The following is a 12,653-nucleotide window of genomic DNA, read 5'->3' on the forward strand; positions in this document are numbered from 1 at the left end:
TCATCCCATCAGGGGGTGAGGGGATAAAGACTAGCTCAGGGGCCTCAAGCTCCTGGAGGGCCAAGTTCAGAGAAATGGTCCTGCGAGTACAGCTCTGACCATTGAAAGAGATGCATGCTGCGAGAAGTATGCTCTTTGAAGATCTAAGTGACTGCACCTCTCTTGCATGAGAAGGCTGATATATGAGCTGGTCCATCAATAAAGAAGTTGTGCTGTTCCTGGTCTGTGATTGCACTTACTACAAAGGTTCCCGTGGGGATGAAACCCTGCTTCTGGCAGAGCCCTGCAGGATAGAGGCGATGCACCATCCTGAAAGCCTGTCCTGTTGTGCTTTTCCCCATGCCAACGCAGAGACTCAGACCTCCGAAAACCCAGCAGGTGAGCACCACATCACTACAAGTACTGCCAGATCTCCCTTAGGCGGGGGGGGGGGTGAGAGTAGGGGTGTTACATGTACATAGTGTACGTAGCGCTGCTTTTCCCCCCTCTCCCTCCCCTGCCCCCCTCTGGGAGATTTGGCCCTTGCTACCATGCAGGCTGGTATTTCTCTTCAGCCCCCTGAGGGGCTGAGGGCTCGTCTCAATCCCTTGAGGGAGAGACTGGAACTGACTATAATTTGGAATGGCTTCCTCTCTAGCACAGAGGGGGAGGGCACAAGCCTGCACCCGGAGACCCAGTTCCACCTCCACTCCTGTCACTCAGAGAGGCTGCCTGAGGTTGGGGGAAACCCAGGATTATGCCTGGTAATGCTTTGGACTTACTAAAACTGACATGGCAGACAAGTAGCCAGGACTGGCATGGCTACATGTACTTGAAACACCATCTTGGTGCCAGTTAAACAGAGCTCCCTTATTGACCTAACGGACATCTTCAAAGCACAATAACAGTATTAAGTACTATTTTTGTTTAGAAAGTGCATTGCTTGAACTATAACGGGTGGTCGCATTAATGATATGCCAAACAATGTACATCCCCAACAATCCGTTAAACATTACGTTAAATACTTGTGTTAAGTCATAGCTTGACTTTGTGTTATTCACATCCAAACCATGAAATATCATTACTCTAACTTTAGTTAAACACCTATTCCATGTCTGGATGAGTGAAGCCACTTTTAGGCGAGACATGCTTACAGTATGCCATGTTATTAGAAGTTCGCGCAAGGTAATGCTAACTTAACATTACGTAAAGCCTATGCTAACAAGTTAAACAACATCCCTTATTTTTGCATATAATTAGTTTTTGTTGGCATACGTTAATGCATTAACCTGACGAAAAATAACGCACATTATTTACACAATTTTTTAACGATGCGTTATTACAGTAGCTCTGTGGATCTGGGCTGTAAAATGAATGACATTATGCATAGGGTGACCACCCGTCCCCCTTTTGCCGGTACAGTCCCGGTTTTTCGGGAGCTGTACCGGTTTTCTGTGTGTACCGGAAATGTCCCGGATTTTCCTCAATGTGTCCCCGTTTTTGTTTTTTTTTGTCGCCGGCGGTGCGCGAGTAAGCTGCGGTGCGCGAGTAAGCTGCGGTGCGCGAGTAAGCTGCGGTGCGCTGTGCGCGAGTCTGCGGCGGCGCGGAGGAGACTGCAGCAGCCCGGCTGGTAAGTATTTTTTTTAAAATGCCCCCCCCCCCCGGCAGTTTCCTGCCTTGTTGGCCAATCCCCTGCGTCCCGGCATTAAGCCCCGCCCCCCCCCCCGGCATCATCCTTCACCAAGGCCCGGCAAGTGGGAATGGATGGAAGGAAGGGTGCCGGGGAGGGGGCAGGGCCAGCGTGCCTGGGGGCCGGGCTTCCGCTTCCTGCGGCAGAGCACATGTGGTGTGTGTCTGCCCGCTCCTGGCTCTTGCGCAGTGTCTCCCCACCTCTGCCCGCTGGTGGGTGTAGGGGGAGGCGGGGAGCCGCCTGCTCGTGGCTGCCTCTGTCTGTACTCCAGTGTGTGTGTGTGTACCAGTGTCTGTGTGTGTGTGTGTGTGTGTGTGTGTGTGTGTGTGTGTGTGTGTGTGTGTGTGTGTACCAGTGTGTGTACCAGTGTGTGTGTGTGTGTGTGTGTGTGTGTGTGTGTGTGTGTGTGTGTGTGTACCAGTGTCTGTGTGTACCAGTGTGTGTGTGTGTGTACCAGTGTGTGTGTGTGTACCAGTGTGTGTGTGTGTGTGTGTACCAGTGTGTGTGTGTGTGTGTGTGTGTGTACCAGTGTGTGTGTGTGTGTGTACCAGTGTCTGTGTGTGTGTGTACCAGTGTCTGTGTGTACCAGTGTGTGTGTGTGTGTACCAGTGTGTGTGTGTGTACCAGTGTGTGTGTGTGTGTGTGTACCAGTGTGTGTGTGTGTGTGTGTGTGTGTACCAGTGTGTGTGTGTGTGTGTACCAGTGTCTGTGTGTGTGTGTACCAGTGTCTGTGTGTGTACGTGTGTGTGTGTGTGTACGTGTGTGTGTGTGTACGTGTGTGTGTACGTGTGTGTGTACGTGTGTGTGTGTGTGTGTGTGTGTGTGCGTGTGTACCAGTGTCTGTGTGTGTGTGTGTGTGTGTGTGTGTGTGTGTGTGTGTGTGTGTGTGTGTGTGTGTGTACCAGTGTCTGTGTGTGTGTGTGTGTGTGTACCAGTGTCTGTGTGTGTGTGTGTGTGTGTGTGTGTACCAGTGTGTGTGTGTGTGTGTGTGTGTGTGTGTGTGTGTGTGTGTGTGTGTGTGTGTGTGTGTGTGTACCAGTGTGTGTGTGTGTGTGTGTGTACCAGTGTGTGTGTGTGTACCAGTGTGTGTGTGTGTGTGTGTGTGTGTGTGTGTGTGTGTGTGTGTGTGTGTGTGTGTGTGTGTGTGTGTGTGTGTGTGTGTGTGTGTGTGTGTGTGTGTGTGTGTGTGTGTGTGTGTGCAGTGTGTGTGTACCTGTGTGTGTACCTGTGTGTTTGTGTGTACCAGTGTTTGTGTGTGTACCAGTGTGTGTGTGTACCAGTGTGTGTGTGTGTGTACCAGTGTGTGTGTGTACCAGTGTGTGTGTGTGTGTGTGTGTGTACCAGTGTGTGTGTGTGTGTGTGTGTGTGTGTACCAGTGTGTGTGTGTGTGTGTGTGTGCGTGTGTGTGTGTGTGTGTACCAGTGTGTGTATACCAGTGTGTGTGTGTGTGTGTGTGTGTGTGTGTACCAGTGTGTGTGTGTGTGTACCAGTGTGTGTGTGTGTGTGTACCAGTGTGTGTGTGTACCAGTGTGTGTGTGTATACCAGTGTGTGTGTATACCAGTGTGTGTGTGTGTGTGTACCAGTGTGTGTACCAGTGTGTGTGTACCAGTGTGTGTGTGTGTGTACACCAGTGTGTGTGTGTGTACCCGTGTGTGTGTACCCGTGTGTGTACCCGTGTGTGTGTATCCCTCCCTCTCTCTCTCTCACCCTCTCTCTCACCCTCTCTCTCACCCGCTCTCTCCCTCACCCGCTCTCTCCCTCACCCGCTCTTTCCCTCACCCGCTCTCTCCCTCACCCGCTCTCTCCCTCACCCGCTCTCTCCCTCACCCGCTCTCTCCCTCACCCTCTCTGTCTCTCTCTCTCACCCTCTCTCACCCTCTCTCTCTCTCTCTCTGTCTCTCTCACCCTCTCTCCCCCTCTCTGTCTCTCACACCCTCTCTCCCCCTCTGTCTCTCTCACCCTCTCTCCCTCTCTCCGTCTCTCCGTCTCTCTCTCTCCGTCTCTCTCTCTCCGTCTCTCTCTCTCCGTCTCTCTCTCTCCGTCTCTCTCTCTCTGTCTCTCTCACCCTCTCTCTCTCTGTCTCTCTCACCCTCTCTCTCTCACCCTCTCTCTCTCTCTCACCCTCTCTCTCTGTCTCTCTCACCCTCCCTGTCTTATCTTAACTGCCGTATACCTACACCGAAGTAACCTACCCTTCTTTCTTCCAGATCTGACTCAAGTTTCACACGGGAGACCTCGGAAGACAGGTAGGGAACACCTCCCCTCCAGTATAGTACCTTGAGGGACTGCGGATCAGGTAAGATCCCAGGCGGGATTGCTGCTTTAGAAATTGTGAAGAGGGGGCATCCTGACACTGGTTAAGGGGTTCAGAATCATTCACATCTGGGTTTTTTTGTTCGATTAGTGAGGTCAACACACACACAACTATGTAACAAGGAGAAATGGTCGTAAGTATAAGTGTACTACAATAAATAAACTGTTATATAAAAAAAAAAAATGTCCCGGTTTTTCATTTTCAAAATCTGGTCACCCTAATTATGCACTACTCTATATTATTTCATAAATGTGACATTGAAAGTGGGAAATCGTTTTATTTCAACTACAATGTCCATTGATCTATAAGACAGCAAATTGATTCCTTTTTCTAGACCTCACATCTGGAACAACCTACCAGAGAATCTCAAAGCCGCCTTGAGTATAAGTAATTTCAAGTCTTCAACGTTATATAAGACCATAAATCATGTTATCTCTAACTGTCCTGACATTTCTGTAAATTGAATGTATTACCCTTGTTCACTTAATGTAACCGAATATGGTCACCATAACCATGTGCACAGGATATACTTGAAAACGAGAGGTAACGCTCAATGTATTACTTCCTGGTACAACATTCTATAATGTCCCCAAAATGTTATTGCACCCAGAAGCACAATACTCCACTCGGACTATTCTTTTTATTCCCACACTCACTATGCTATGGGGTTATGTTCACTGTCTATACTTAAGTAATAATCCCTGAAGAACAGGGCATTACTGGCCAATAATGCCTTGGCTAGAAGAGTTGAAGGCCCGAGGCGAAGTCGAGGGACTTTAACCCAGCCAGGGCATTATTGGCCAGTAATGCCATGTTCTGAGGGGATTATTACTATTATAGGCTAAATGTAGGCTTATTTCACAAATAATAGACACTTTTGTATAGTTAAATAGATTTTTTTTATTAAAATAAAATGGTAAATACATGAAACCACCTCTATATACTCTTACACTGCAGATATCTATATCCACACACTGCTGCCCCCTCTGTGTACACACACACTCACACACAAACACACAACAGCTCACACACAAACACACAGCAGCTCACACACAAACTGCTGCTACAAACACACACACAAAACAGCACACCACACACAAGATAGTGCCTCTACACACACACACACACACTGGAGCTCTAGACACACAACACAGCACCTCCTCTACACAGCACCTCTACACACACGCAGCAGCACTACACACACACAGCAACACTACACACACACAAACTCTTCTGCTACACACACATGCTACACCCATAAACACTGCTACTGACACACACACACACACACACACGCTCTATACACACACACATCAGCTCTACACTCACACAAACTTCTGCTACACATAGAACAGCATAACACGCACACACTGCAGCCACAATCAAAAATGCAGCCACTTACTAAACTTTACACTCTCCCCCCCACCTCTATACACAACACAGCACCTCTACACCCCCACACACACACTGCACCTCTATACACAACACACTTACTACTGCCCCCCCCCCCCAATTCAACTGAGTTCTGGTAAGTGCGTCTGCAGGGGGCCAAGCTTTATGTATCGTGTTCAGAATATCCACAGTGCTATTCATATGCTTCTTTAAGCAAGTGTGTCTTAGGGTGGGTCTTAAAGGTGGATAGAGAGGGTGCTAGTCGGGTACTGAGGGGAAAGGCATTCCAGAGGTGTGGGGCAGTCAGTGAAAAAGGTTTAAGGCGGGAGAGGGCTTTAGATACAAAGGAGGTAGAAAGAAGACATCCTTGAGAAGAACGCAATATGTATATTGTATATATATTAGATACACACACACCATTCATTTCTCACAATAACTTGAATGCCAGCCTCCATAAACGTGTGCCTTTGACAGAGTTTCATGCATTCTTCTTTCCATCTGAAATTCTTAGTGAAACATCTTTTTAACAATACATGCAAGTCATTGTTATACAGGGACATTTTTTAAATTTATTTTTTAAATGTTTTACCTAACCTTTGTCTTCGTATTCGCTTATAACCACTAAACAAAATTCCAATTGTACAATAGATGAGTGGGCAAATGCATAATTGCAATAAAGCTACTGTATATTAGTCATAGTATAAATGAATGCTCATACAACACTTAAAATAATCCCTCTAATACGGAGTTGTTCCCAAAAGACCTATTTACTTTGTTGGTTCCCACAGAAATTGGGTTACTGTCTCTGTGTGGGAATTTAGCAGCTGTTAACTTTTGTGTGTGTGCTAGAAAGATATGAACCCAGAAACACAAGTTTAAAAATTTGATGTTTGCAAAGGACATACTGTAAGTCAAGAAAACAAAAACAAATTTACCAACAATTTGTGTTGCTGTAGAAAAAGAGATCAAAGCTCTTCTGTATGCTACCTCCCGTAAAGCATAGAAAAATCAATGAAGAGGAGGATTCTGGGGAAAATGGACAGCTTGGCATGGGACATAAAATGTAGGCGATGTTTACTGGCATAGCCAAGACATGAATCACTGTCACATTTGTTTCTCTGATTCACTGGCTTCTGTAGAACAAAATGATTACTTTTAGTTATCACTAGAGCATGTAATCATACAACAGGAAATTACTTGTAAATGAGTAATGAAAATGAAGCATGTGTAGCTGGTAGAAGACTTCTATGAATTAAAGGGAATGGCTAAGGCATGTACAGAGGCCAGACAGGTGGTGAAAAGGAACATATTAAAACTCTCAGCAATGTACACAACACAGGGCATGATAAGGCTCCTAATAATATACTTCACTGATGAATAAATACTTTCGTAATGACTTATATCATGTGTTATAATTCTGGCTTTTGCAGCAGTTTACTGAATACATGGTTAATTTTCCCAGACAACAGTAGTATATAAATCAGCAGATTTCAACTTTTTTTGATTAAGGAACATTATTATATTGTCAAGGTCTGCGGAACCCCAACACTCTCTAATAGCGTATCTGAGATCAGATGCATTGTAAGGAACCCCAACCCTCTCTAATAGCGTGTCTGAGATCATATGCATTATAAGGAACCCCAACCCTCTTGAATAGCGCGTCTGAGATCAGATACACTGTAAGGAACCCCAACCCTCTCTAATAGCGTGTGTGAGATCAGATACACTGTAAGGAACCCCAACCCTCTCTAATAGCGCGTCTGAGATCATATGCATTGTAAGTTCTTCTGTATTTGGTAAAAAAAATCAAATGATGTAAAAATTGCAGGGAACCCTTTAGGGGTGCTCATGGAACCCCAGGGTTCCTAGGAAGCCCTGTTGAAAAACACTGATATACAGTAAACAATGCACATGCAGTCAATTGGTGGCATGAGTCTTATGAACTTGTATATTTGGCCATATTTTGTCTAGGAAAATATGCTGCTTCTGTTTTGCAAACAGTATGGGGGTTACTCATTAAACAGAAACTCCAATTCAAGCTAATGGACCTGGTATATCATATACATTTTTTACACATGTTAATATTAAGCAAATTATCCTTCTGAAGAGCAGGCACCTAATGACCTTAACATTGAAGCATATACAAGCTCAATTCATCTATGTGGTATTATGAAGAAAGAAGGTTTAAAACACTATCATCTCAATTATATTCTTCTGATGGCTTCCTACTTTTTGATGATGGTAAAGCTGTACTGGGTCTATATTTTTGTAAGCTATATTATATTTGATAAAACTACGTAATAAAAAAACAAAAAACACTCATTCCTACGTGGGATACATTTTTTAAATTAAAATCAAAAGAAAAAATGTATATAATTAAAATTCAAATAATGATCAGGGTGATGGTGACAATGGGATTTAAACATTGATTCTCTTCTCCTCCCCAATACCATTATGTAAACTTCCATAATGTGATTACAGTGCTTTTTTTTTTAAATAAATGTAAAATTTGAAGCGTCTCTGCAAATGTTGTGTAACTAGTGCCAAAAAAGTACACCAGATGTATCCAAGATTGAAAGCAATGAGAATGTTGTGTCTTTGATACACATTAAACACTTTGTTTGCCCAATAATTGCATTAATTTTGCCTTGTTACATACAGTAGACATCAAAGAGTTCACCTACTGTATTTCTTGTCATATATTTGTGTTCGGTATAGACCAGAGTTTTAGCCTTGCATCCAATTTTTCATACAAAAAGGAAGATATACAGTTTCTTCTATTATTTTTTGTTAGACCAACTTTAAAATAATGTCCAGTTGTTTTTTTTTTTACACAGCTCATAAGAACACGAAAGTATTTGTCTTATTCACATTTCAAGAAAAGGGTTGTGTATTCCTAAAACACTCATGCACACCACCATTATGACAATAGTTTGAGCGGGTCCATTAAAAGCTGTAAACAAATATAGCAAACATCAAGCTGAAACAATAACCAAAATGACATGGGAAAAAGGCAAGAGAGCCAAAAGAAGAGTAATTACTGGACTTACCACTGACTTACTAGACCCCCAACCCTGGATTACATGAATGAATCTGCAATTTCTACATGTGAGGCAGTGTCAAGATACGACTGGTAGGTGGTGGCGAGGCAGAGCCCATGAAAGCAGTCAAGTAGTGTATTTTGTTCTGCTGAGCTATGTACAGTACTAATGTGGCTGCTCACTTAACTCTCTGGCCAAGCAGAACTAAAAAGTACAACCTCGATAATTACATTGCCATGTAAGGAAACATAAAATGTGACCATCTGTGCGTTATTGTTAAAGTGCACACCGGGAACAAAAATAAAATCTTTCAGTTTTAAAATACCATTAACATGCAACCTTGTTGCAATTAACAAACAACCTAGCCTAGTTACAATCGATGATACTCTGCAGCCTGGTGTGTTTGGGGGAAAATAATCAACGAGCTGCCTAGACAGCATAAAAAGTGACACCACCCAGACGAAGTCTAGTTGTACACGAAACGCGTTGAGGTATCCAGGAGTCCTTGCGGGACGTGTGACATCACACGCAGGACGTGGCTGTAATCCCCACCTTCCCCCTCCCTTTACCCAGCAGCGGTCATGCTGCTCGAGCTCCGCAGCAAGCCCCTGTGTAATTCTCACGGACTAACATCAGTCAGCCCCCAACCAGGATCGGTTTGGTGGGGCTAGTTACAACTAGTGGGGCTTTTAACATCTAGTGGATGGAGTGATGGAGTGATGTGGGGACGTGCCGTTTTTGAAGAAGCTCTGCTTATTTTATGTACTGTAAGTGCTGCATGTTTTATATTTGAATACAGAAAACTGCTATTGTTATATTGGTGTTGATTTTGCTTGCGCTCCTCTCTTTTATGTGTTATATACCACAGCATGGTGACCCTGCAGTTTAGAACTGGTGTGTCAATTACATAGATTCATTATTAGGTCCAAGTTCTCTGATAACTTTGGTTTAACTTCCCCTAGCATATGAACACGAGTGATGTATCTAATAGTTGTTCGTCTCAGTAATCCAAAAAAAATATGAGTGGTTAGGGGGGGAAATTAAAAATAAACCACATGGAAATTTAAATATTCACTTTATAGACAAAACAGTGTTTTGAACAAAGATTTTGGGTTTATGACTCATTATGGCAAAATCAAGTTGGTGGATGTGGGGCACTGAATTTAGTGAAGAATGTCTTGCAATCTGGTGATATTACAGGTGAGATTCCCAGAAGCTGTCAGACACTAGCAGAGAGTAAACCTGCTGCACACACTGTCATCTCTACTCCGATGAGCTTCATATGTGTGGTTGACTCTTACTACTAATAATCTATAATGCACTTAACCCATTGCAGTGCTCAAGAGCAACATATAAACCTAACAAATTGCCAGTGACAATTAAAGCTAAATTAATTGGTTGATTGTGTTCATTAGAGAAATCTCTCAAACCTGGCCTGTTCTTTGCTCTTAAGGACTGAACTTGGGTTGATCTAGCCCAACACCTTTTCATTTTCCGTATGAGCATTTGATTTAAAGAAGCATTCCTCAATGCCCTTTGTTTTAATATATGTAGCATTTGATTACCTTCAAGGAAAACCAATTACCTGCTGATCGATCAGTGAAGATCCTGCTGTTGGTGCTAAACAAATGGCTGCACCTAAATCAATCCTTCTGTCAGTAAAATGCAACAGCTACAAAATAGCCTTATATTACTACGGCTAACATTGTCTATTGTTAAAGCTTTCAATTTGGATACCGTTTCCTGCTGGGAACACTGCACCACTTTCCCGTTTCTGATCATTTGTTGCTAATTCTATATCACTGCTGGGGAGAAGCCAGGGCTCCAAAAGAGCTGTGCCAGTGCCTGCTATAGCAACCAAAAGGAAAAGGTGCCAAGTACATTAAAACTAAAAGTGCAATAGTATTATTTAATACTATAGAACTGATTTATAAGAAATAGGATTCTTCAAGTTGCTCCTTTAAAAAGAGACCCCCAGTAGCGTTTCCTACAAATACACTGGGTATATAGACTTGCTATACTATACAGTACATTAAGTAGTAAATTCAATCCTTATGCTACAACACTACTAAAATATGTTACCGTTTGCTACGGTCATCTATTAATATTCTGCATTGGCAAAATACCGTAAGATACATTCAAGTGAATGGGCGATAAAGGAACCTTGGCCATACCACCTTTCGGATTGACTGGCCTCCAAAAAAAGGTTGGGCTTGGTTTTCACAAGGAGAAGGTTTCAAATCTCTGGGATAAAAATCAAATTGAGAGAAAAGAAACAAAATGCACACAAAATTAAACATTTTAACAGGTATCGTACATTATTTCTATTCAGCTGCAGGCTCTAGAGTAAATGAACTGACCTTAATTGGAAACGAGCAGAGCAAACCTATACAGAGGAGTGTATTTTACATTTTTAATAACAGCATAACATGTTTAACAGAAAAGCAAATGTGGTAGATTCATAAAACACTCAATTTAAAAAAGGAAGTGGTTTTTAATACGCTTTAAATGGAATTTATGTTCAGGATTCATATAGTGAGTGAATCATTTCAGATCATTCTTATATGTGCTCTTGTAGGGTGAAGACATAGTGAGAAAGGCAAAGGTTGCACTGTGTACTCAACCTCTGGTCATGTGGCGCATGGTCAGCACTTAGATGACTCAAGCAGGAAGACAAATGTGTCTGAATGTGGAGAAGTGGCATGACGTCCCTGTGATTAAACAGGCTGCAACCTTGTTTTTGTAACAAGAACATTATTTGACCAAATAGGGAAATCAAACCATTCTTTTCACTTATTGGAATGATAGATTTGGATATATTTAAAAAAAAAAAATCCCTCCCTGATGGTTCTTTTTTTTCTGGGCTTTTGACATTTCGGTTAGTTACATAATGAAAGCTTTTTTCACTCCTCTTTTCTAGTCAGAGTGGCTAATTTACTCAAAGCAACCAAACCATTATTTATACAATCCTAGAGTTTTATCTTCTTATCGTTTTATTCAGCGGCTTTAGTGACATGGGGCTCTACTAAAGCTAGATCACCAGATTTTACCATTGCACGTTTTAATCTGCTGGGCAGCAGCTTGCAGGCACCTCCAATCTCTTTAAACAGACTGCTCTGTAGGAAATAGAGCACTTATTGTATATATTCTTGATGGGTTTAATGATGCAAAACAGGCAAAATATTATTTATTTATTTTAAATAACTCAAGTTCTGTAGTATTAGATAATAGTGACAGATTTGTTTTATTTTTGTTCAACTCTTAATGCCATAGCATCCTTTGATTTCTATAGCAGGTTTTAGCCCACTTCCCAAGCAGTGGAAGATCTTTGCAACACTTTCCTGTTTTGTGATCATTTGTTGCCAATGGTCCCAGCCGTTTGAGTTGTAAATGGTTACGATAGATAATGTTAACTTAGCAATATAAGGATACATTGTAGCTGCTGAGTTACACTGACTGAAGGATTGATTGCAACTGTAAGGCGGCCATTATGGTAGGCACACAATCAGGATTTTTACAGAACAGGAGCACCAAACGATTGGCAGTTAGGTAAGCATGTAAAATTATATATTGTCACATGCTTTACATTTAAAAAAAAAAAAGGAGGGGGGAGTGGGAGGGAAAGTAGTATTGCTGCTTTAAAGCGGGCCAGACAAGAGATCTACAGCAATATCAGAGACCACTGTTTGGGGAATCCAGTAGCCCAACACATTGATTTATTTGGAGGATTACATGTCAAACCGTTCGATATAATTCTTTAAGTAGGCTGCCACAATAGTGAATTAGGATGGAGCTGAAGGTGTAGATTTCTAAAGTGTGAGTAATAAAATGGACATAATGTAACATATAGGAAACTTGTGCAAAAGCTAAATCAGAATTGCATTAGTTGCCTTTTTGTTAATAAAGTTCACTTTGACGTCAGTCAAGAGACTAACCAGCTAAGTGCTAAACTACATGGTCAATACTGAGACCAGTCTTCTTTTTCAGAGCTATGTGGGGACCGAAACGTTGGGTTACCTGGTGTAGTATGGACCATTAAATATAATATTGTCACTACTCATCTGTCCAGTGCTGGTATTATGACCTCTGAGATGACATACTGGACTATGTACACCTCATATGGACCAATAACCACCGAGTCCTGTAAACAAAATCAAGCTGTGAGCCAAAACGTTGTATAAAATGGCTCTTTAAAATGAATAGTGAAACCTTTAGGCAAAACACCTGGGAGTAGCA

The 12,653-nt window shown here is 42.4% G+C and overlaps 1 protein-coding gene across 2 annotated transcripts in view; it reads right to left on the reverse strand.

The window, feature by feature from the left end:
- CPQ (carboxypeptidase Q) overlaps nt 1–12,653 on the reverse strand; it is a 219,985-nt gene that overhangs the window by 188,616 nt on the left and 18,716 nt on the right. Inside the window, exon 1 of one of the 2 annotated variants that reach the window (XM_075582672.1) lies at nt 8,427–8,549. The exons of the other annotated variant lie outside the window; for it this stretch is intronic. The gene's annotated coding sequence lies outside the window, so the exon portion shown is untranslated. Of the gene's footprint in view, nt 1–8,426; nt 8,550–12,653 lie in introns of those variants that run through there. 2 annotated transcript variants of the gene reach the window in all.

Source organism: Ascaphus truei, chromosome 2 (assembly GCF_040206685.1).
Source record: "Ascaphus truei isolate aAscTru1 chromosome 2, aAscTru1.hap1, whole genome shotgun sequence".
In the NCBI taxonomy this organism is placed as follows: domain Eukaryota; kingdom Metazoa; phylum Chordata; class Amphibia; order Anura; family Ascaphidae; genus Ascaphus; species Ascaphus truei.